General features: G+C 53.5%; 1 protein-coding gene and 1 long non-coding RNA gene across 5 annotated transcripts in view; one reads left to right on the top strand and one right to left on the bottom strand.

Moving 5' to 3' along the window:
- Window positions 1–162: 162 nt before the first annotated feature.
- On the bottom strand, window positions 163–6686 carry LOC309792375. 2 transcript variants are annotated; one of them, XR_014291697.1, is made up of 5 exons: window positions 6423–6686; window positions 6100–6313; window positions 3900–4038; window positions 1941–2107; window positions 163–1692 (listed from the first exon to the last, which is right to left on the bottom strand). It is a non-coding gene; the product is annotated as an uncharacterized lncRNA (long non-coding RNA). The 2 variants fall into 2 exon arrangements; XR_014291696.1 differs by having other exon boundaries at window positions 163–2107.
- Window positions 6687–6814: 128 nt separating this feature from the next.
- Window positions 6815–23587, top strand: part of SLC7A1 (solute carrier family 7 member 1) — a 66969-nt gene continuing 50196 nt past the window's right edge. For 2 of the 3 annotated variants that reach the window (XR_014291706.1, XM_082601993.1), the window contains exon 1: window positions 6815–7092. The gene's annotated coding sequence lies outside the window, so the exon portion shown is untranslated. The remainder of the gene's footprint in view (window positions 7093–23587) is intronic. The other variant, XM_082601994.1, reaches the window with a different exon arrangement.

Raw genomic sequence — 23587 nt, 5'->3', positions numbered from 1 at the left:
AGAGGTGGGTATGTGACCCAGGCTGGCCCACGAGAGAACACAACTCTGCAGGAATCAGGGAGAGGTATGTAAGCTTGGGCATGTGACCCAAGCAGAGCCTATCGTGGTCCTTTTGTAGGACTGAAATGGATGCTGGAAGGGGTTTCCTTCTTCGCTGCACTTCAAAAACCAGTGCTTTTACCAATGGAGAGATTTGGCAAAGAATACAGCCATCAGGAAAACTGTGAGATAGAGAGACTGAGATATATCTTGAAAACCTAGCTCCAGACATACGTACATCTGGCAAATCCTAAACTTTGCAGTTATGTAATAATAAAGTTAAAAGATTTCCTAGAGTTGTTTGAATCAGGTATGGATTACCTGCAATTGAGTGACTCTTGACTGACACAGAGAAGTCGTTGTTTCTGTTTTTGACCATTTAAAACTACGGCTGGCTGTGACTTGTGGAAACACGAATCTCCAAGGAAGAAGTCAGGGACAGATTATCCTCGGTCTCCTACTATTTTAGGGAACTGGTTAACAAGAACACAAAGATTTATCTTTGGGAGTATTCAATAAGGTGATGGTTTGATGAGATGATGATAATTAACTAATTATTAACTAATATGATGTGTCCAAGAGTACTTCCTGGACCAGGGCTCGAACCCGTGTCCCCTGCATTGGCAGGCGGATTCTTAACCACTGCGCCACCAGGGAAGTCCCCGTTTGCGTCTTGCACTGAACTTTCCTGCTAGGAGGGTGGGCTGTCAAGGCAACGAGCACAGTGCAGTGACCGAGAACACAGATGGTAGAGACAGAGCCATCTCCGGGCCTCTCGGCAGGTAAGCAAGCTCTCCGGGCCTCAGTTTCCTCATCTAATAAAAGGGAAATCTAATGAGCTGCTGTAAGAGTTGAGATAAAGCCTGAGAGTCCCCTGTGTGGTGCCTGGCACATCATAGTATGACTCCATAAAGGCTACTGTTCATTATTACTCTAATCATCAATAGTTTTCACCTAATGCATGCTCCACTGATACAAGGAAATAGCAGAGGAATGACTTTATCAGTGCCTCTTTTATTCTTTGACTCCTAAGAGGCTTAGTGGAGAAAAAGCCACAGGAGCAGTAGTACTTACATATGGCTTTTCACTGTGAACTGACAGCAGCCCCCGACTTGACAAGCTGATAGGAACTTGACAACAAGCCCATCTGCAAGAGCTTTGTTATAATCCAGAGCACGGGTAGCTGTCACTGAGACTGAAGGTGTTACCTGGAGCAGGCTCTCTCACCCGCTCCACTGTTGACGTTTTACGCCAGATAATTCTTTGTTGTAGGGGTTGCCCCATGCATTGTCGGGTGGTCAGTAGGACCCCTGGCCTCTGCCTGCTAGATGCCAGTTGTGCCCTTCCACAAGCAAAAATGTCTCTCGACATTGTAAATGGCTTCTGGAAGGCAAAGGTTGCCCCCCTTTGAGAGCCACTGGCCTAGACGAGCCTCTGATTGTCTTGCACCGGATGTTGAATACTGTCTCTTGAGTGAAGAGAGAACGCACCGTCCCAACAGGTAGGGCTGAGAGTCAGCTGGTCAGCACCAGTTCAGCCGAACCATCTCTTATAGTTCATCACCTCTTCTTATTGATCGGTGCCTGTGGCATCTTGGCTGTTCAATATGCTTAACATATTTCCTGCATCGTGCTGAGCCTTAGGTGGAGGTTTCTTTAAAGAAGTAAAGATGAAAACAGATCTTAGCTGTTCGTGTAGCGAAGGCAAAGTTCATTCAAAGAGCATCATGGTGGCCAAAAGTAGTCCCTTGGTAGTTATTCTACCTCATACCTCAGAGGCTTCCAGCGATGCCCCTGTATAGACTCCTCACTCACTGTTACCTTCCCCACCATCTTTCGCAATCATAGTGTAGAATGTCATTTTAGACGGCTTGACGTTAATGATGACCACAAGCTACTCACCTACTTCTGGACTTTTGCAGAGCAGGTTTTCAGAGGAGAACCATCTCCTTCACTGCCTCTGTAAATAGAACTACACCACTTCTGATGAGGTATTCTTAGGCTCTGGATTGATGCACGCATACCATGTTTCTCTAGAGGATGGTTTCGGACCTGGGGTCCCAGAGTGCCTGCAGTGGGGATGGCCACCTGTTATTAAAATGAAAGCCATCCAGAAGTGTTGCCACTGGCATCTGATCTGTGTCCAGAGGAGTCCTCCAGTACGGGATGAGGGGGAGGGAAACCAACAGCTAACTGGAGTACCAATGAATTCAGGACCAAGGGAAAGATGAGGGCTCAATTAGGTTGTGTTACTTCGTAAAATGAGCCCAGGTGCCAAGTAGAATCACACAGCTGCCATAAATAAGCAACAGCGCAATGCTGTTAAAACCCTTGGAGTAATGGGCCACCCCTGGTGAGCCTCCTCAGAAAGGCCAGTTGCGATAGAGGCAGGGTTTTTGGCCAGCGCGCTGGGCCAAGGCTCTGAGTGTGAGCAGGGAGTTACGTGTAGTTTATCGCCTAGATCCTGAAGGATCTAATCAGTCTCTAAAAACAAAGCTCTGTGAGGACGTTAAAGGCAGTGCAGAAACAGAGCTGCTGCTGCAGCCCCCCACGTGCTCGTGTCCATCGCCAAGCCTTCCACCTGCAGCCCCTGCCCCTCTCACAGTCCGGGCTCCAGCCAGCTCCTCACAGGGACCTCTGGGTCTGCCCGCCTGGGACCTTCTCCCTCTCACTTCACTTACCTAACACCCTGTTTACTACCTGCGGGGCTGTAAGGGTGTTAGTTAACTTCTCTGTGCCTCCATTTCACGTTCTCTGAGATGGACAAAATAAGCGTTCTAACTGCAGCAGGTGTGGTGAAGAGTAAACAAGATAACACACGTGAAGGGCTTAGCACAGGGCCTGGCACCTTGCTAGCATGTGGTAAACACCAGCTACTGTGATAAGAATCACTCATCCTTCACGTGTTAGCTTCCTCCAGCAAACCTCTCCTGATGCTCTCACTCAGGTCGTGTGCCCTGTTATGGCTTCACATAGCACATGGTACGGGATACGCATGTCATCTTCAGGGACTGCCCAAAAAGTCTTCAAGAAGACACCTCCCAGATTCTTCATGTAGGCCACAAACAAGACCAGCCATGAATAAATCCCCAAATCCCTGGGCACAATTATTGATACAGTGGTAGGCATGGCCCAAAAAGAGCTCTTTGAATAATTGAGGGAGTTGCTATGGAGACTGGGAGAAAGAGGAGCTCTCTTTTTATGAGATCTCATGTACTGAGGTTGACATTTTGCTGGAGTCAACAGGGGCTAAGCCGTCTTTGCCAGTAAGAAAGCCTGCCTGAGGGCTTCCCTGGTGGCTCAGTGGTTGAGAATCTGCCTAATGCAGGGGACACGGGTTTGAGCCCTGGTCTGGGAGGATCCCACATGCTGCGGAGCAACCGGGCCCATGAGCCACAACTACTGAAGCCCACGCGCCTAGGGCCCATGCTCTGCAACAAGAGAAGCTACCGCAATGAGAAGCCCACGCACCGCAACGAAGAGTCGCCCCCGCTCGCCACAACTAGAGAAAGCCCGTGTGCAGCAACAAAGAGCCAACGCAGCCAAAAATAAAATAAAATAAAATAAAAAGATGCAAGCACAGAGACCTAATCCCAAGACTGTGAGGTTCTGGCAGCTCAAGGCAGGAAGGGGTGTCTAGGGATATGGACAAAATGTTTAGAGGCCTGAGATATCTTTGAATAAAGGTTACACTTTTGCTTAACCAAGTAGGAACTTCTGGGGTGTTAGGGTGAGCTGAGATCTCATACCTTTTTTAATCCTCATATAGCGAGAAAGCCTTATCTGTAATGAGCATTTCCACAGGCAACCACTACCGTGTCTAGGTTTCGCTGAAGCTGGCATATCACCCAAGTGGCACACCTTTCTAGAAATCCAAAGGGGATGGCTTTTGCCAAACTGAGTCCCTGCAGAAATTAGCCAAGCCCCACGAATGATGATCTGTCCGGTGAGCTGTCTCTGGGTGCCATACAGAACCCCGAGATCCACAGGCGGGCCTTTCCTGGTTGAGGGAAATGGAAGAGAATCAGAAACCTGGGCACCAGGGCTGGTGACACTTTCTTCGATTTCATTTCTTCCAACAAGACGGGGGAGCGAGGGACAGTAGGACAGAGGGAAGAGGACGAGCTCGGGGGGACCCTGCACTGTTGATCCCCTCCTTTCACAAGGGATGCACGTCTAGCTGACGCGAGCAGCCCTGCTTTCCCCACTCGCCCCTCTGCGCACGGTGGGAACAGCGGCCTTCTGAAGCGGGGACTCGGAGCTCCTGTCCGTGCAGAGCCAGCGCTGCTTGGGTTGGCAGCGCAGCTACGAAACTGCAGGGTTAGAGACGGGAGGCCGAGGAGAATCTCAAAGGCTTTCCCACCTTCCGCACTGGGCACACGGGCCAAGAGGGAGGAGAGACATTGTCGAAAACACCTCGAGAGCAGCAGATTGCTGAGTCATCAAACGGAGGCATCAGCCTTCTGTGGGGAAGAGCTCTCCCTTTGGTCCTGTGGCCTCAAGGACTACACGGTGTCTCCCTGCTGCCGTGGAACAGGAGCTTTGCTCTGGCGACGCCTGGCTTGTGGCTTTTTCAGCTCCAACAGTCATTCTTTTAAATACGGTTTCTACCATGTATTAATTTGCTAAGGCTGCTATGACAAAATAGCACAGACTGGGTGGCTTAAATGGCAGATTTCTTTCCTCACGGTTCTGGGGGCTGGAAGTCAAAGATAAAGGTGTTGGCAGGTTTAGTTTCCTCCGGGGCCTCTCCCTTGGCCTGCAGACGGCCACATTCTCGCGGTGTCCGCACGTGGCCCTTCCTCTGTGCCCACACACCCCTCGTGTCTCTCTGCATGCCCTAGTCTCCTTTTCTTTTTCTTTTTTTTTTTTTTTTTTTTTTGCGGTTCACGGGCCTCTCACTGTTGTGGCCTCTCCCGTTGAGGAGCACAGGCTCCGGACGCACAGGCTCAGCGGCCATGGCTCAGGGGCCCAGCCGCTCCGCAGTGTGTGGGATCTTCCCGGACCGGGGCACGAACCCGTGTCCCCTGCATCGGCAGGCGGACTCTCAACCACTGCGCCACCAGGGAAGCCCTGCCCTAACTTTTTGCTGAGGCTTTGAGCATAATTATTCTTCCCCTGGTTCGCACTGAATCTCTTCTGCCAGGAAATTGCTTGCTTACGGGCCTTGCCATGGAGGGTCTCCTACAGTTTTAGTGAAGTCAGCTGGGTGAGGCTGCTAAACGGAGCACAGTGCTGACAATCGTCTTGGTTGAGTTCTACCTATACACCCATCAGGGCCTGGAACACTTGCTCTCAGAATTTACAGATACTAACTCTATGATGCATCTGCTTGTTGCCCGAGCAGAGCATCTCTACAATCTATTAAATTCTATTTTACTGCCAAGAGTCTTAAAAAAAAAAAAAAAGCCCACAATCATATTTCAAGTACTAAGGGATATTCTGCTAAGAATAAAAGGTTTATAAGCTCCAAACAGAGGTGAAATAGCTTGCGGAAAACCATAAAGGAATGAAATGGTAGAATTCAGATTCAAATCCAGATCAAGTGCAAAGGCAAAGCTGGTGGTCCTTGAATCACACCAGGTTTCCCTCTGTGAAATCCTATGACGGCAGTGTCAGCGGGTTAAGGAGGCTGTGTGGGTTCAGGAAGAGCCGCAGCACAGGAGACCTCCTTAATGCAACGTGAGAGCATCCTTTCACCAATGAACAGGTGAAACTGAAATTTACTGTTTGAAAACAACGTGTATGTAGTCACTGATTATGATGCCAAGCACTCCAAAGTGCCTTGCAGATACTAGCCCATTGCTGTGTTCACGAAAACGCTTCTGAAGCTAGCACCCTGCAGTTATATGCTTTATAAATTGCTAGTGTAATTCCAAGAGTATCGCGCCCTGTGGCTGACAATGAGGCCCCATCACTGACCAAGGACATTGTGGGGGGAGGGGGGTTGGGTAGGAAGCGTGGAAAGGACTCAAAGGCCGTGGACACCGTGCTATCGTTTTTCCTGTTTTCCTACAAAGTTAGAGAGGAGGCTGGCGGGGTTAATCTATGACCTACTTACCTCTCTCATGTCACAGGTTACTGGATCTCTATAGATTGTGGCTTCTGCTTGGTTTTGGACGCCAAGAGGGAGCCTGTGAGGTGAGCGCGGTGGGACCCGGTGCTAGTTTCTGCCATCTGGGGGAGAGTAGCTCCGGAAGTAGCCGCGGTGACAGGCCCGCCGGCCAGGTGCTCGTCCTACCGCCAGGGGCACAGGCAGATTCAGGCTTCCGGCCCTTCCGGACAAGGGGCGAGGATACATTATTTGTTGAAAGTAAGGGAACAGCAATAAAAGATTCCAATGACAAAGAAATGAAGATTTATGATAATTAAAAAAAACCCAACCTTGAAGTGCCTCCCCAATCTTCTCATTTTGGGGGAGGCAAACTGGCCGCGAGCGCGGGGTCCGCTCGCCGGGGCCCGCGGTAGGGTGGACAGTCCGGCGGCCGCGCCAGCCGGGCCCGCGCGAGGTGCAGCGGGGACCCGAGGATGCAGGCGGGCTCCCACTGCCCAAGGGATGGCCGCACGCGGGCGGGGCGACCACCAGCGCGTCGGCAGGCGCCGCCCACCCGCGGGGGAATCCCGGGTTGCGGCGCGCGGGGCGCGCGAAGACGGCGCGCCCCGCCCCCCGCCCCGCCCCCACCCCGCCCCCACCGCCGCTCGCTCCCCGAGCCGCCGCCGCGCCGCGCTGCCATTGGTGCCAGGCGGTGACGCGGGCGAGCGGGCCGGACGGCGGGGCGCAGGGGGCGGGCGCAGGGAGCGGGGCGCGGCTGATGAAACCGGCTCCCGTTCCCTCCCGCCCTCAACGCTCCATTCACTCCGCGCGGGCAGGTGTGAGTGGCAGGTCAGCTGCCGGCGGGGCGCGCGGCCGCCCGGCGTCCGTTACCTGAGTCTCCCGCTCCGGCTCCCCGCGCGCCGCGCCTCCGCCCGAGCGTCCGTCAGTCCCGCCGAGCCTCGGTCCATCGTCCGTCAGTCCAGCCGCGGTCTTGCCTGCATCCCGCCGCCCGCCGGCCCGGTGAGTCCCCGGCCTCCGCCGGCGCGAGGGCAGCTGCCCGGGTCTGGGTCACCTTGGGGGGCTGACCCCGGCGGCGCGGGGAGGGGCGCGGAGCCCGCGCGGGGAACCCTGGCATCCTCCGGGTGGGCGCGGGCAGGGCGGACGGGGATGTACGCGGCCGGTGCCCATGCGGCTGTCTCCGCCACGGAGTCCATTTTGGTTCGCTGAAGGCGCGGCGTGGTGCATGATGCAACACCCCGTGAGGGAGCGTGGGCGACCTGGCGCCTCCGGGGTGCCGACCCCCCGCTCCCTGCGGGGCGCCGGGACGCGCGGGTGGTCGCGGGGGCGTGGGGACGGGGAACGTGCACGGGGCCCGGCAGGCGTCCGGAGACCTTCCCTTACATGGCGTGGAGCGGAGCACGCCGCCCCGCCGCGAGGTCCACGACGTGTTATCGGCCGCGGGTGGGGAGCCCGCCGGGCGGCGGAGGGTGGTCCCGCGGCAGGTGGCCGGCCGAGGACGGCGTCGCGCACCCGCAAGCTGGCCGCGGCGCCCACGTCTCTTCCTCTCTGGAACCCTGCACACTCCCTGGCCCGCCTCCACCTCTCTTCCGGGTCCCCGGAGTTGTTTCGGGGAAGTCCCCCCCGCGGGGGGCTTCCTTGTGACCCTATCTGGCCCGTAGAGGCCGGCGCTCAACGCTTCCAGATGGTTTTGAGCAGGAGGCAGTTCTTCCGGCTTCACCGAGACAACCTATTCTCAGTGTGTTCCTTTCTACGTAGTAGGAAAGTTCCCGGGCCGGGCGGGTCCCGCAGTCGTTCTAAGACCTGTGTGTACACAACAGCAGGGCGCTGTAGTACTACTACCGCGTGCTCTTACGGCTCCTTCCCCTTTTCAGTGGCCGTGAGAACCCGAGAGGAGTGGTGCTTGACTTGTCTGATTAGGACAGCCAGACAAGTGCCTTCTGGAAGAAACGGAGCACTGCCCAGTACCCGCCCTCAGGCTCTCACGTGTAGAAGTAACCTGGAGTAGGTTTTACTCCAGATGTGTAAACAGAGGAGGGAGTGAGGGTTTCAATCCCAGGTGTATTTCCCTAAATGAGCTCTTAAAAATGTGACCAGGACTGTGTTTTGGCCTCTGGCTGAATTTCCTAATTGTGTTTCATTTGAATTATAATTTACTTGGGATTTATCTTAACGTTTCTTGCCACTTAGGTTTGGTTCTGATAATAGGAAACCGTGATACCTACAAAAATATCCCCCGATATTTTTAGTTGACTCAGTGGAAATTATTATTTTTATATGCACACACCCTTCTGTGATTAAAACAAAAAGGTCTTAAGTCACAGAATAGAAACTTAGGGGACAAAATCAACAATGGATTAAAATAGTTTTTAAAGGTTTAGCCTATTAAGATCATGTTTAATTATTACAGGTAAAATTTAAAGAGTGCCAAAGGGGTTTTGACTAAAGAAACAGGACGAGAATTAATAGAGATCAGAAATGTACTCAGTTGTTTAAATCCGGATTGAACCACATGGGTGCTCTTATGCGTATAATTATTTGCCTTAAAGGAAGAAAGGCTTGAAAGACGAGATTGCTGACCTCGGGGAGCTTGCGTTTTAGGACACATGTTAATTGTATTGGGTTGAGGCTTCCATTCTTTGAGGAGCTTAAACACATGTTTACTGACTGTTCTAGTCTGTCGTTTCTTGTCTACTCAGGCCAGTAAAAATATGTAATTACGTTGGAGGGCCCAGCATTATGTCTTATTAATCCCTTACATTATTAACTATGTATTTGAAGGTATTGGTTTATTAATCCCAGAGAGGAATTTGAAACAGGAATGAGTGTGTCCTTGTCATGGGGAGAAACATTTTCCTCTGACCCTGGAGGTGTCTGGGCCACAGGCATCTTCTGAGATGGCCATCCCTCCACCTGGGGCCGGGTCCTCACTCCAGGTGGGACCTGCGGACGGGCGGGCCCTCACCACTGTCTGCTCCCGTTGCCAGGCAGGCTCTTTCTCTCAGAGAAGCGGGGAGTGCTGGGTGGCTGTCAGGGAGTGGAAGGACCACTTCAGATCCTGGGTGGAGAAGAGATGGGGGACGGGCAGGCGCAGAAGGGGGGAGGCCAGAGCAGAGACGGGTAAGTTAAGTCTGGAAAAAAACCCAAGCCCAGCTTTTTTCTGCACAAGAGAGTGTGTGCATATGTCGTTTCTGCGTGAGAGAGAGATGGTGGCAGCTTGCATGGGGTGGACATGGTAGGAACGTGAGCTGGTTGAGTTCTGCTCCGTCTGCAGGCTGGTATCCTTGCTCCGTCTGTGGATTTTAAAGGAAGATTCCATGTGAGGCACGAAAGGCCAGATGAGGTTCCATGCAGAGCAGAGCCCCTGTGCCAGTGAGGTGGGGAAGGCTGAGGAGAGCGTGTCGGGAAGGGCTCGGGAAAAGTCACAACTGGCTTCTTCCAGACGCTTCCATCCTCACGGGCCGGGGCTGAGCCGGAGCTGCCTTGTGGCACCCACGTGCCGCGGCGTTGGGCCTCCCTGATCTCCCCTGCGCCCTCCAGTGGGCATCTTTGCCGTGGGTTTGTCCCGTGGCCCGCTTGGGGACTGCAGCTGTGGGGCGCGCCTGCTTTTTCATTCCTGGCCTTCAGGAGGCCTGCCTGCCAGGGGTTTCTTGGGCCTGAGGCCACTGGCATTGGACCCCAGGCCAAGGTTGTACCTACCCCAAGGTTTTAGGTCTGTTCCAGTCAAAGAGAAGAGTAGCAGCTTTGGTGGCATATTATGGGCCCTGTGGTAACTTCAGTGGCTTCTCTTTCTCCGTAATCATGTCCCTACCCCCAACCGCAAAGCAGCTTTGACAGCAACTACCCCTGCACTTGTTCAAAGCGAGTCACAGTTTATCATGGCGGGGGTTAGTGCATTTGCCACCTGTGAATCTGCTAGAAGGACGGGCAGCACGTTGGTAAAAGGATTTGGTGGGCTGTTATCTTCATTTGGCTCCGAAGACATTCCTTCAGATCTTTGGCCTCAGCAGAGCAGCAGCTGAAGCTGTTTGCCTCACCCGTCGGGAGGATTCGCTCACCCAGGGGACACAGGCTGCAGGAGAGACACCTCTGCACGTTGGGATAGATTCTGGCACGAGGTTCCCTCGTCATGCCACACCCGAGTCTTTCATTTGGCTTTTCCTCTGGTTATTGTCATTAGCAGTGGGGACCGCCAGGTGGTAGATTTGGTGGACAAACCACGTCAACTGAGGGTAGAGCTGTGTGGAGTTAGAGGCCAGCTTCAGTGCAGCCTGAGGTCATCGCCCTGAAATGCAGACGCTGCTTCTAGGAGCCGGGGCAGGTGGTCCAGTGCCGGGAACGGCGCCACCTGAGGCGTCTTTGGTGCAGGTTTGCTGCCGTCTCTGTGCAGCCTCCAGAAAGTCCTTTGGGCTGTCCGAACCCTGCAGACGTGCTCTTGCCCTGCCTGTAGCTTGGGGAAGCCCTGCTCTCAGCCTCATAATGACGAAGCCAATAAATATGAAGTGCAGAGTATTCTTTGAAAGAATAAAGGTCAGTCCATGTAGATTCTTTCACAAAGTAAATTCCATTGCCAGCCTTCTCTTCTGATAAAGGCAACCAGAAATCAAGCTCCGTTCAGCCTTCAAAGGCTACCAAGAGGTGGACTTGTACTGAGGAGGGAGAATGTCCTTCGTCCGGTAGGACAGCGTGTGTTTCCACGTCGTCTCCCTTTTCCCTGAGTCACCTTTTCCCTCTGGAGGCAGTTGTTTCCGAAACATTCTGTCTTCCTGCCGTAGTGCTTTCTTCAGAAGACCCACGCAGATAATGTCCTTGCCTGTGAGAACAGCCAAGTACTTTGCCACGTGCGTAGTAGTGGGTCCTGATTCTCCGCACGTGCTGGGCGCGCAGGGAGCCCCGCGTCGCGGAGACCCGCTCGCCGTGCCGACTCCGGGCAGCCCCCTGCTCTCCCCGACGGGCCACGCACTGCGGGGCCGAAGGAGGTGCCGTGGGCCTCCGCCCGCCCCGGAGTGCGCTCCGCCTACAGGATCAGTGCTTTTTCTAAGATATTTCTCGGAGCCACGTTTGAATCCTTTTCCATATTGCCTGCATAATAATTGGCTTCTAGTGCCTACCTTACAGGATTGAGAGGACTTAAATGAGGCAATAATCCGAGTTACGCACTTAACACAGCTTCTGGCGCGTACCAGGTGCTTCGTATAAATGTTCGCTGTTTTACTGGAAACAAAGCACAGTTCTTTGATTTTGCCGAGGAGAAGAAGAAAATCTGTAACAACTTTATGTGCCCTCCCATTTTGCCAAGGTGTCAAACGGTCGTCCCTTCTCCTTGGAGCTGTGTCTGCCTTGCAGTGGGTGCCGTGGCACCGGGGTGTTGGGGAGGCCAGTCCCCGCAGGTCTCAGATCCACAGCTTTGGGCTTGTCCCCTCCTCATGCCTCCGGGAAGCAGAGCTCACGGTCCCATCCTCAGGGGTGGCCGCCTGCGTGTGTCTGTGTGCACGGGCGTGTGAGTGTGTGCCCTCGTCCATCCCGACCCCAGACATTTGGTCCAAATTACCCTGAACGCTTTGGGTTTAAAAACTGGGGCCAAGTCTGTTTCCCACCTTTTTTCTTCCCTTCCTCTGAGGGCTGAGGTAGATGCCCCAGTGCCTTGGCGTGAGATGGGGGCCCCATCACGGGGGCAGCGGCGAGGGGAAGGGAGCAGGCGTCTCACCGGCGTTTCATCCCACTGTTGTCACCGTCGTCTTCCTGCCCATGAAGATGATCGGGGTGACCTTTTAAGGTCGGCTTGGAAATGCTCTCTTCCTCTGTATCTTCTTATCTGCCTACCAAGTACCATCAACCAAAGTCTCTCTTACAGCAGATAGGAAGGAAGGGAGAGGCCCTGGGGCTGAGTGAGATCCAGACTGCCAGCCCTCGTGAGTGCTCACCGTGGGGCTCGGCACCTGCTTTGTTGTCATTTAATCCTCACAGCCGCCCCCTGACGTAGGTCCTGCCGTTTGGCTGATGGGGCGATGGAGGCCCTGAGACATGACCCAAGTGGCCGAGGGGCACAGGGGTGGGTCGTGAGTGGCGGAGCTAGGATTTGCACCTGGGGCCTGGCTCCAGGGCCCTGACACCGAGCGAGCTTCGGGCTGTGGGCGTCAGCCTGTGCCTGGGGCTCCGGCCGCTCGCTCTGGGGACCGTGGTCGGGCACGCGTGTGCGTGGGGCCGCGCCGGGCCCTGAGATTGGCACGCGGACCTGGAGGTGCCGGGCTGCCCCGCGCCTCTTGGTTCCAAGTAAGTCCTGGAGGCATGGGAGCTGCTGTGGCACCGCTGGGCGGCAGCCTGCTGTGTTCCTCTAGCTGCCCCGGGTCTTCTGAGTGCAGATCTTTCCTCTCTGAGCCCTGGGCTCCGGGTGCAGCTGGAGCTCTGGGGGCCTTGACACAGCTGTGCCGGGGTGTGACAGAGGCTGGGCTGCCTTCCTCCTGGGTCGGAGCCGGCTGGATGAGGGGCTTCCTGCCCGGGCCACGGGAGCCCCGCCTCACGGATCTCCATCGGTGTCCCTGGTCCCCCTCCTCCGCCGCTGGGGGGAGGGCCCTGTGCAGGGGGTCGTCTGGTTCGTGGGGAAAAGTGGCTCCCTTCTCGGTTCTCCCTCCTTCTCAAGGCCAGTGGCAGTAGCCGTTCTCCCAGGATCTTCACTTTGCTGACTTCTGTAGTGTCGGGAGGTGGGGAGGGGGTCTCCTTCCTTGGAAGGTGCTTCATTGACGCCCTCAGGAAGCCGGGGCTGGGGGCTATCCGAGCCAGGGTAGCAGCAGGCAGACTGTACGCTGGCAGGGCCCCCGTGGCCGTGGCCCCGTGGGGAGGCCGTGGGTGCTGGCAGGTGGAGTGGGGAAACGCGTGCCCGCCCCTTCCTGCCTCTCTCCTTTCTTCCTTTGCTCTTTCAACTTTTTGTGTATAGCATTTCAGACTTAAAGAGAAGTTGCAGGGGTTACAAGGAGCGCCTCAATTTTCTCAGATTCACCGGTTGTTTACATTTCATTCCTTCTTTCTGTTTATCTGTCAGTCAGTTAATCTATCTACACACACGGATGCATTTTTTCCAGAACCATTTGAGAATAAGTCGAAGACATCATGTCCTTTTATTTACCCCGGCATGCTTCAGTGTGTTTCCTAAGAATAAGGACATTCTCTTACGTGACCACAGTACGACATCAAAATCAGGAAATTTAACATTTGTGACATCATCAAGTCCACAGTCCATATTCAACTTCCAGTTGTCCAAATAATGTCCTTTACATATGCATGTAGGTAGTTGGTTTTTTGTTTTTCGTTTTCTTGGGGGGTTTTTTGTTTGTTTGTTTTCAGGAGAGGCTCTTTCAATGGAACTGTGGTCTAATTTTCTACCTTATAAGCCTCTTTAAGAAAAAAAATGTTCCTAAAACTTAGAATGTGTATTGTGAAAAATTTGGAAACTACAGAAAAGTAAAAGAAAGAGAAAATAAACAGCATCCATAATTCCGTCAGAGAGGCTGAGCGCCCAGCCAGGGTAGAGAGCTTGCAGGAAGGTGCTTGGTCAGAAGACTTCAGCTCAGGGTGACGTGGTCCCGCAGACCTGCACCCCGAACACGCAGGGCGGGGGCCCGGGGCAAGGCCTTGGGCTGCCGGGGCAGCAGGCGCCCTGTCTGGAGCGGATGCCTTTCATGCCCCTGCCCACCACCTGGCCGGTTGCCCACCTGAGCAGGCAAACATAACCCCCTCGGGGTGGGGAAGGGTGGAGATGATTATTAAATACCCAGAACTTGTTCAAGCCTTGAAAAGAAACGTTGCAGGCCCTCTCTTGCCTGCTCTGTAGCCCTGGCTTCCCAGACTAAGCAGAGGGTAGGGATGGGCAGGGGCCCTGATGGGGAGGAATGGTCCTGGCCTCTTGGCCTGTAGCTTGCTGTTATTTCATAGGGTTGTTGAGCCTCCTGGCCGCTACGAGTGGGTCAGGGGAGTGATAAGAGGAGAAATTCTAAATGATGAATTGTGTTCTTTGCTAGCCCAGAAGTTCCTGGGGGAAGGTTCCAGACTGTTGGGTGAGGTGTGGATCTTGCTTCTTTCTGTGTTTCGTTTATCAAAGCCGCCCCCTTTGTCATTGCCAGCAGTACCCCCGAGACTCCGCTCCTTCCCCGGCCCTGGAAGGGGCCCTTGCTGGGTGGGGCTGGTTTCTGGAAGGGTTTCGTTCTTAGAACCCAGCTCCCCGTGGTTCGTACCTCAGTTTCCCTGAGCTGTGAAACCTACACTGTGTGTGAACAGGGCCTCTGAAAGCCATGATCAAAAGCCCCAAGTATTTTTCCATGTTTGTTTTCTCTTCTCCCACACCAGACCCTCTCCTTGAAGGAGGTGGCCTGGAGAGGGACTGCAGTGGGCAGCCGCCCAGACTCTGCACACCCCGCTGGGGCCACGGAACTCCTAACCTGGACGGGCCAGCACCGGAGGCTGCTCTTCAAAGAAACCCTTTGAAGTGCAAACATTTCCTTTCCTGAAAAGAAGGGAAATTGAAATGAAAACGTATTGTTCTGTGCAGACAATGTTCTCTTGGATCAAAGAGGGAGTGGGGCTTATAAAAAAGGGAGATTCACAAGTTAGGCCTTAACGTGGCACACGGGGAAGCCGTGACCGTGTACGTGTCCACTGCCCGGGGTCCATGATCGGTAAGGTTGTATCTTCCCTTTGTTTCCCCTTTAAGGTCCTAAATCTGGATCTAACATGCCGTGTTTAACTGTCTCTCTCTCTCTCGTTTGTGTTTTTATCCTGTGGTCAGCATTTAGAACTGTCCTTTGGTAAATTATGACACCATCCACGATGGAATATCACGTAGCCAATAAAAGTGATGTTTTCAAGGAACATTTGATCTTAAGGGAAAAACTTTACTGTTAGAAGTGAAAAAAACCTGGAGGCAATTTTCCATAATCAGTGTTCTCTTAATGCGATACATGTATTTGTACAGAAAGAAAACACTTACAATCAGGCTCTGTTTTGTTCACTGCTAGGTCTGTAGCGCCTGAACTAGTGCTCAGCAAATATTCGTTGTATGAATTATTTTTATAATTAGTGAAGCAGCAGTATAGTTCAAAGGGGGGTATCTTTGAGCTGAGTCGTCACATTTTGGCAAGTGGAAAGAACAGTAAATTATTTCGAATTTCTGTTGTAATTCTGTCCTGGCGTCTCGACTTGGGGTTTATTTTGGAGGGTTTTGGCTACAAACGTGTACCACATTTTGTACTTTGATACACATCACCCTGTGAACGAGGGACTGTGACGTTTCTACTTGTGGAGTCATCGGGTCTTGTTGAAATTAGGGTCTTGGGGTAAGTTTTTCCTGGGTTGGCTACTAGGCTCCTTCCCAGATGGGGTAAGGAGACAACTTCTCAGGTGCCCTGTGGCTGATGTACCATTTCACCGGCTTGACCTGTCCTGCTGTTGAGAACTTTGCCTGTTTCTCATCTTCTAGTGTCAGTACTACCAAGATACACTAGTGGGCCGTACATCGTCCTATTTCTGATTCAGAAGGTTCTTTAGTAACACAGCGTCTCAGGTTGGCTTTGAGGATGGCCCTGGTCTCAGTGATGGCGTGTCACAGCCGCCCGTGCTTCCGCCTGGTGAGATCGTCTCGTTCCTCCTTCAGAAGGACACAGGCACTTAGGTTTCAGAGCCCGACGTGCACAGGGTTCTGGAAGCCCCTTGGGGAGGCTTCCTTCGGGCCGGGGTAGGGCTGCTGGGGCCCACACCCCGCTTCTCCCGAGGGTGGCGGCTGTCAGCTTCTTTGGCTGCAGTCTACGCGAGGAAATAAACTGAAACGGTGCTCAGGTGCACACACAGGGAAGTACATATTTATATACAGATTGAAGTGAAACTTCCCACCGAACAGTGCTCATTCTCGTATTTGCGCTGCACTCTGATCATTTTTACTCTTTTCCATTGCATCGCGAAAAATCCTGGTGGCGACCTGCAGTTTGCAAACACTGGGCGTGGGCGTGCTGGCCTCCATGCCCACCCTCCCCTCCTCCGTGGTGTCCTGAGTTTTACACTCACTGGACTAGGGCCTGGGAGGAATTCTCTGTCCACATCGATTTAGACAAAGACAGTCAGAGGGTAGAGGTTGTTTCTTTTTGTGGTGATTTAAGGGTTTCTAACCGAAGTGGACATTATTATCTATGATGATTCCCCAGAAGGCAAATAGGGACACAAGGCAAGACCTGTGTGAATTCCCAGTGTGGTTTGCTGCTGATGCAAACCCGGGTAGCTCTGTCCTAAGCTGACCTCACACGCTGGTGTTTTGAAGGTGGCCTGGTCAGGCTGTGTGGTTTTTTTTTCAGGGGTGGCGCAAACATTTGTTAATTTCAGCACTTTGACCTTTTTTGGGGTGTGTTTACTTTTTTCAGTGTGATTTGAGGAAGCGTCCACCTGAAAGGTGAGCCTTCTCTTTCAGAGTCGAGGATTTGTAGGAAGAAGAGGGAGAACAGTCACTCTTACAGAAATATTAATGTTTAGACTCTGAGGTCTGATGGATTAAATTGAACGGGGCGTTGAGATTATAATATTAGCAATAGCAATTGTACCCTTGAACAGTTCTTCTTGAAAAGGTTGAATGCGTTTTGTTCTCTTTTTTGAGAAGCGTTTGATTTTTTTTTTTTTTGCTTAGAAAATTAATATTCTTTAATAAGTCTTTGTATATGATTCCTAGAACAATTGTAAATCAAGGGAATTGATTCTCTGGAACAAAAGCACAGTGACAACAGAACTAGAACAAGTTAAATCACCTCGTTTATTGAAACAGTGTACAAATATCTGGCCTTGTTTCTTGTAACTTCTTTTATTTACTGTGCCTCTCAGTAAGTTTACTGTAAGAATTCAGAGTGCCTAATTTGTAGTCTTTTAAAAATTCATTTATAAATTACAAATATCACCACTGTTGTTAGTACTTGAGAAGAATCCTCATGAGCTTGATTTTACGCTGTTATATATGTTAATATTATGTGAAATATTATTATGAATGTTTATTCATAATATAATATTATACAATACATATAACATATATAATATAATATAATATTATGATATTATATAATAACATATTACGTGAAATAATAGGGGAGTATCTGCAATTGTAATTGTATAACATGTTCCCCGTAAGTCTATAACCTCAAATTCTTAGCAGCAAGTTTGGTTTTTAAAGGAAATCTTCTGTTGGAAGACCTTTCTTTCTCCCTAGAGGGCCATCTTGGGAGGCATTAGGCAACAATATTCATGAATTCTTGGAGTAATCCACACTGAACTGGGAATAAGGTCTTGATAGCCTCAGAATTTGATGCAATCAGAATTTGGAAAATACCAGCTATAACTTGCGCCAGGATTCAGGCCTAGTTACTGAGAGGCTCTCAGGTCTGTGGTCTGAGGAGTCACGGCAAGGGCTCTGCCACCTTGAACTCCTCAGGCTTCCCTGCAGCTCCTGGCTGCCTGTTCACTGTCCTGCCTTGAGCATCCGCAAGGCAGCTCTTGCTGCATCTCCCTGGAGAGCCGCCCCCCCCCCCCGCCCCGGTTACTGGGAGATTCGCAGCCTCTTCAGGGGGCTGCTGGCTCTGACCCGAGCCCTCACAGGGTGTCTCTTTCCAGCAAGGTGTGTGGCCCTGGCAGCAGGGATAGAGGCAGAAGGGCCCTCCCTCCTGTCCGACGCTGCGTGGGAGCGGGCAGCGCTGTCCCCAGCTCACGAGGGCCGACTCCATTCTCCCAGCCCCTCCCCCTGCGCTGCACTGCCCCCAGCCAGCAGGACTTCCAGGCCGACTTTATCATGCGTGTGGCCTGAGGGCCACAGCCCTGCTCCTCTCGACCTCGCCTTAGTACCTGGACCTACAGATGCAAACTGTGCACTAATAAATATAAAACTGTAAACCGAGGGGCAAGACTAACCATGGCTGGGAAGGTAGCGCACAAAGCAGGAGCCGCTTCCACGGCACTGCGCGCACCGCCTCTCCGTGACGACGGCTCCCCCCCCATCCACATCTGAAACGCGCAGAGGCAGGGTGGAGACGAGGAGTACGTTCTGCCTGAGGATGTGAGTTCAACCTGCCTGATGTCCTAGTGCCTTTCACATCCTAAAGTCAGACCTCAGGCGTCTGACCCATCTCACAGGCTCACAGGTGCTGCGCACAGATCCCCTCTGGGCGTTTCGCCGACCTGCAGATCTGTTTCCGAAGGTCCGGGGCAGAGTTTCCAACCAGCTCCTGGGTTCTCTGGGAGTAGCCGGCATCTGTCAAACCACTGGCAACTGGGCCTCGTCAAGGAGACCTCAGCCGCTGTTGGACCGCAAGCCCCTTGAGGCCAGGCTCTTGGACCCACCAGTGCCTGGTGTTGAGTAGATGCTCAAAAGGTGTCTTTTCAGGAACCCAAGCACTTGCTGTCCCCGGGCCCTTGGGGTGGGAGGGGCGTGGGGCGCATTCATCTCTGAGCAGCCTGGTTATCTGTTTGCCCCCAACTGCAGATAGGGCGTGGAAACTCAGGCTGCAGGGGCCAAGGCGATAGGAATAGCTTACGTAGAAGGAGGCGCCAGAACTCGGCAGCTCCCGTCTCACGAGTCCATGTGTGGGAACACCTGCAGCTCCCAGCCTCAGTTTCCCCATTTGGAAACTGGGGAGAGCTACAGTCCCTACGCTGTAGGCTGTGCTGATGATTAGATACGTAAAATGAGTTTAGAACGTTGCCTGGTGTTCAGTAACCGTGAGCTCTAGTTAGGGTTGGTGTGTAAAGGGTTAAGCCTCAGCCTCTGGAGGTTTCTGCCCGGTGAAGAGCCCACCTCAGAGGTGGTGACTGCTGTAATGGAGCAGGTGTGAATTAGCTGCAGAGGCTTCAGAGACTGCGGGGTGGTGGAAGGGGCTAAGGAGAGGTTGCTACTTGTTCTCTCTTGGTCAGGAAGTTCTTAATGGAAGAGGGGGTGTCAGGACCTTTAATTAAAGGGGAGCCGTGTGGAGGGAGGGGGCCTGGGGGTGCCGGGGTTCCCTGCTTCCAAGACCCTAGACCAGGATGCCGCTTGGTGATGGAGGGTGTGGGTTTGGGCGGACTTGCAGGTGTTAAACCCCTTGCAGTTTCCTTCCGTTTGCCTCTGAGGAGGTTTCGGAACGGTCGGGTGCTCAGGGGTGGGTCCATCCTCCTCCCGCAGCCCAGAGGCCCCAGAGGTGTGGCCTCGGCCCCTGACCTTTGAATAGTCAGGGGACGCATGCCTGCCTACTGCACGTTTTTGCCTTGGGACGTGTAAGGATGACCGCAAAGCAGATCAGTGTCTCAGAAAGCTTTGAAGTGGTCCTGTTCCCTCCTGTTTCACTGCACATGCTGTGGAGACGCCCAGAAGTTGGCCAGAACTGCTTGATCTAAATGTTCCTTGTCACAGGGGAAATCATGAGGGAAGAGGTGGTGGGAACGGAGTATTACTGCACTCAGTCGTACTTGATGTTTATTTTTGCTGTGTTATCTGGCTCATTCATTCATATGCTCACGGGAAGGCTCTCTGTTAAGTAGAATATGGAAACATCATTTATGTTTTTCTTTAAGATCTGGGATTTGTGATCACTTCTGTAAAAGCCGTGAGCCAAGGCCGGACGTTCTTGGAGGGCTGTGCACGGCGGTGGGGGCTGAGGGGGCGGGGCGGGGCCTGACCCTGTCCTTGACTCTGCGGCCTTTGGTAGTGTCGGCGTTTTGCATCCTGCACGTATTGCTTTATGAAATCCCACCACGGCGTTGTTTCTTGGGGAAAATCAGATTTAATTCATGGCGTCTCGTGCAGAGTGTCTTATAATCAATCACCTTTCGTACATTTTTCAGTCTCTAGAGACTTGCACGTTATCTGTCTCTCCAGGTGGCAGGACGAGCGGTGCGTTATGTGGGGGAGACCTTGTGGTCGGGCCGTGAGGAGTCCCTCAGCTTTTCCGTGCTCGTCACCTTGGCAGAGGGGAAGGCCGTCAGCCGAACGGGATTAGTCTTGATAGCTCAGCAAGCGGCCAGCGGGGAAGTTGAGACGTGTGTGTGTGTGAAGGTGTGGGGAACGTCTGTAAAGGAGAAGGTAGTGCCGTCCAGCCCAGGAGACGTGTTCCCCGCCTGCCTGTGGGTCGTCTCGAGGTGACAAGGGGTGACTTTCGGAAGAGGGCTGCGGTCCCTCCCAGCTCGTGAATGAGCTGGGAGTCAGGCATGGTGGCGTCAGGGGAGCCAGGCTGGATGGACGGGGGCTAGAGCTGGAGTCCTTCGTCCCCTGGTGCCCAGCCCTGAGGTCCCCCTGTGGATTCACCACCCCCTCGCCAACAAGTGCCCCAGGTAGCCCCCCCCCGCCCCCCGTTAGACTGGCCTGGAAGTCCAGAGACCGCCTTGCTGTCAGCCGAGCCTCGGACCGAGTGACCCTGGGCGGGTCCAGGCCCTCAGGGCCACGCTTTCTGCTTTTGGATTCCGAAGAGATGGCACTAGGATACTCGCTTTGGGGTTTCCAGCCCTGAGCAGGAAGTGGTGACATTCTGTGATTATGGAGCAGTTTGGTGTCCGGACTCTAAGAATGGATGTTGAGTAGGAACAGTAAAGGTCCGGGGTAGTAGAAACCAGAAGCTCCGGTGTTAGGACGCTGACAGAGATTTTGACTGAGAAGTGTCACTTGGCCGGTATGAGCCCAGAAATGTCGAGTGGCGTGACCTGTTGCAACCAGAGGGAGAGGAGTGGCTGTTATAAACAAAAAGCACCTGGTCGCGGGCCTCCACGTGGTCCATCAGATCCGCACCCCCGCCCAGGAGCCCTCCAGAAGAGCCCAGGCTGGTCAGAGCAGTGCGTTTCCTCAGCGCATCTCTGGAAAGAGCGAGCAGCAGCCTTGGACCAAGGATTTCACCGTCTGATGCAACACTGCCAGCCGCTTACCCGTAGTCCCGGGCAAGGACTCCCTAGCAGGGGCAGCCGGGTGCTGATGTGTGGTGTGTGTGGGGCGTCTCCTGCGGGTTTTGGAATGTCGGGATAGGCCATGAGAAGTTTCATTTCCAAACTATCTCACCAGAGAGGAAGCTTGAGAGAGGTTATCTTTCAAAAGGATTAGGCGGCCATACACACCAAAATATATACAGGCGCCATCAAAGGAAAAAGAAAGCAAGCTTGCCTGTGTTAACCCACCCAGCTTGAATATGGATGGTGCCACGTCAGCAGCAGAGCCCAGCTGAAGCTCTGGGCCTGTGATTCTAGAAAGAGCTCTCTTTCACTGGAAACATTTCTTTCGGAAAATCCTTCTCAGGGTCCTTGTTTCTGCTTCTTCCCTGCCTCCTCCAAGAGACATACTTCTTGGCAGTGGAATAAAGACAAAGGTGGTCTCGAGAGAATGGAGGCTCCCTGCCTGCCACCAGGCCCTGCAGGCAGAGAAAAGGGCAAACGTGGCTCTTCAAGGTTCGCTGCTTTCGACAGGCTGAGACAGGGAGCCGATGCGGGCGATACTGAAGGGTCACTGCTTTTCTAGCATGGGTGGGTCCTCAGGGTGCCCTGTCTTCCAGGAAGAAATAGCAGACCAGAGCGGATGTCCCAGACTTGGGTTTCTCTCTGCATCCAGGCATCCTTCGCTGCATCTGGGGTGGACCAGCCTGGAGACAGACCCTGCAACACCCGTCACCTTTCCTGGGCCTCAATTTCAAGGAGCCCCTTAAGGAAGGGCGTTCTGCCCAAGGTCCTTTGGACTTGCCTTAGTGGACAGGATCGGAGATGACACAGCTTTCCTATTTAGATATGCAGGTGTGTGTATATAAAAGTAACCTGCCCTTGTATTGGGCAGTGCACACTCAGCTGTGCCACCGAGTTCATGTAAGGGTCAACGGCAGACAAAGGATGGCAAACGGTCAGATCTGCAAAAAAGACTTCGATTGTACAGCCACGATTCAGATGTCTTAAATATCTGCTCTCTGGACAGAAATCCGATAAGGGTTGTATTACAGGAGAGGGGAAGTTTCTAGTCTGCAAATCCCAGTGAAGGCTTGGCTTTTGTTTGGGGATGGAGGAGAGCTCAGCTCGTACAAGGGCCAAGTGGAAGGTTTGGGGACCACCCCCCCGCCCAGTCTGGCAGCACCAGCAGAAAGAGATGCGACCCGAGTTTGAAACTCCTGCAGACCATGGCGTGGCAAGCCGCGGATTTCCCCACCAGCCCTGGCAGTCACCTTGGCCCTTGTCAGGACGTTCAACTCCCTCAGCATAAAGAAAAAGCACGTAGTGCTTCCCGCAGCTGGTCACTGACAGAACCGGAGAAGCAGAGGCGGAAAAGGGAAGTGGACGCACGAAGGATCGCGTTCTCCCCGGCTGGCCGGCACGTGGCGCTGGGGTTTATCACGGACCTTTGGAGATGCTATCGTGGGATATGCCCATGTACAAAGTTTGCTTTGTGAGCCTCTCCAAAGACAGGACTCTCGGCCAGAGTAGACCAGGTTTGACCGAGATATCATTTCTTCTGTTCTTGGCTCTCTGAGTCTGGACTGCATGGCATTTCAGAGGAGCAGGGTGAGCTTGGTGCCCAAGACGCCCATCTGCGTCGTCTTGTTTACGCCCTGCAGTCCTTGTGAAGTGAGACACAGCCCAGGATGGGCACAGCCTTCTCGTCTGAATTAGGAGCCCCCTCTTGGCACCGAATTCTGGAGGACTGCTCTGCCCTCTCCAGGGCGCTCTCCCTCCCGTCCACTCCCCTGCAGCCAGTGCCCCGTCCTCACTTCCCTGGCCATCCCGTGTCCCCCTCAGCCTCTCCCACCCGGTGGGGCGCGTTTGGCTCGCGGGGGCCGGTTGAGCGCGGTGCCGTGCTCCTGCAGACCCTGACCCACTTGGGTGGGAGGACGGTGTCAGGGCCAACAGGACGCCGCCAGGAGCAAAGTCGGCCACAGAGAAGGTGGCACAGAGGAGAGGCGCCCGGCGAGGGCGCCTTCAGCCCCGTCTGACTGTCAAGGTCACCGTGCCTTAGCCACGTCAGACCCCAGTGACAACAGACCGCATCATGTAGGGAATTGTAGTTGAATTCTAGAATTGGCCTTGCGTTTCTCTGTTGAGGGTTAGTAAAGGTTCATATTGGCATTTAAATGTAGGTAATGGACAAAGAAAATCAGCAGTGGGGACGACCAGCCATGACGAGGGCTCCTCTCACCTGGGCTGCCTGGATGGGAAGCGGGAGGACCAGGTGCCAGACAGACCTGGGTTCCAGCCCAGGGGCCCGCGTCCTTCAGGTGGGCGCCGCCCGCTGGGCCGTCTGGGGCCCGAGGGGGAGTGGCCGCCCAGGGCCCTCAGCCCGGGGCTGCACTCAGCGCTTGGCCAGTGGGTGTTCCTTCCCCTTGTCTGTACTTTTCCTTCTTCCGTTGACTTTTAATGTCGATAGACACGGCACGTTTGTCGTCTGGAAAGACCACAGTGCCCTAATCTGACAGGGGTCCTCAGCGGAACAGGTAAGGCCATCGGCACAGGAGCAGCAGGTGACCCGGAGCACCTCCCTTCGAAGTCTGACGTT

Source organism: Mesoplodon mirus, assembly GCF_964341445.2.
Source record: "Mesoplodon mirus genome assembly, chromosome: 17".
In the NCBI taxonomy this organism is placed as follows: domain Eukaryota; kingdom Metazoa; phylum Chordata; class Mammalia; order Artiodactyla; family Ziphiidae; genus Mesoplodon; species Mesoplodon mirus.
This window is presented reverse-complemented; position numbering and strand designations above follow the sequence as displayed.